The sequence below is a fragment of the Stegastes partitus genome, unplaced genomic scaffold (genome assembly GCF_000690725.1).
Source record: "Stegastes partitus isolate 25-593 unplaced genomic scaffold, Stegastes_partitus-1.0.2 Scaffold949, whole genome shotgun sequence".
NCBI lineage: Eukaryota > Metazoa > Chordata > Actinopteri > Pomacentridae > Stegastes > Stegastes partitus.
This window is the reverse complement of record NW_007578680.1, coordinates 103854-104737: the sequence shown is the minus strand read 5'-3', so window position 1 is coordinate 104737 and position 884 is coordinate 103854. Positions and strand designations below refer to the sequence as shown.

The 884-nt window shown below is 32.7% G+C and overlaps 1 protein-coding gene across 1 annotated transcript in view; it reads left to right on the top strand.

Moving 5' to 3' along the window:
- Positions 1 to 884, top strand: part of LOC103366487 (GTPase IMAP family member 7-like) — a 3583-nt gene that overhangs the window by 760 nt on the left and 1939 nt on the right. The window lies entirely within an intron of this gene.

Below are 884 nucleotides of genomic sequence, written 5' to 3'. Positions count from 1 at the left end.
CAAAGGTGTGTGATTAAGAAGGGATTCAGTTTGTCACTGGCACAGCAGGTTTGTCATGTGAGGAGAGTAAACCAGCAGTGTAACAAAACTTCACACACGTAACTGAATTAATCTATAAATCAGTTGATATATTCTGATTTTAATTTATATTGTTTGCTTGATTGATTGTATTAAGATAAGATAAGATAAGATAAGATAAGATATGCCTTTATTTATCTCACAGTGGAGAAATTTACATTGTTGTCAGCAGCTTTACACACAGAGATACACACATACTATACAGAAAAATGTACATATAAATATAAGTATAAGAAATAGTGCAACAAGTATAAAAGTACACGTAAAAGGAAAATAGTGCAAATGGAATATGAGAATGGGCTTCTGAATGGGGGGTACATATAAAAAGATATATCTATATCTATATCTATATCCGTATCTATAAATATAGATATATAGATATAGATATAGATATACACTACCGGTCAAAAGTTTTAGAACACCACACTTTTTCCAATTTTTTACTGAAAATTATTCAGTTTCTTGTGTCATTGCATTTTGAAATGAAAGCATAGAACAAACAAGCAATTTTAGTTGAAAAATAAATTATGGAATCAATTTATAGACCAAAATATATTCCAAATTTTTGACTCATCAAAGCGGCCACCTTTGGCAGATATAACAGCTGAACACGCTCGTGGCATTCTTTCTACAACAGAAATCAAATATTGTTCAGAAAGTTCTTCCCAAGTCTGTTGTAGAAGTTCCCATAAATGTGTGGCACTTGTAGGCTGCTTGGTTTTCACTCTTCTGTCTAGTTCATCCCAAACCAGCTCAATGGAGTTTAAGTCTGGAGACTGTGCTGACCACTCCATGTTTTCAAGCTT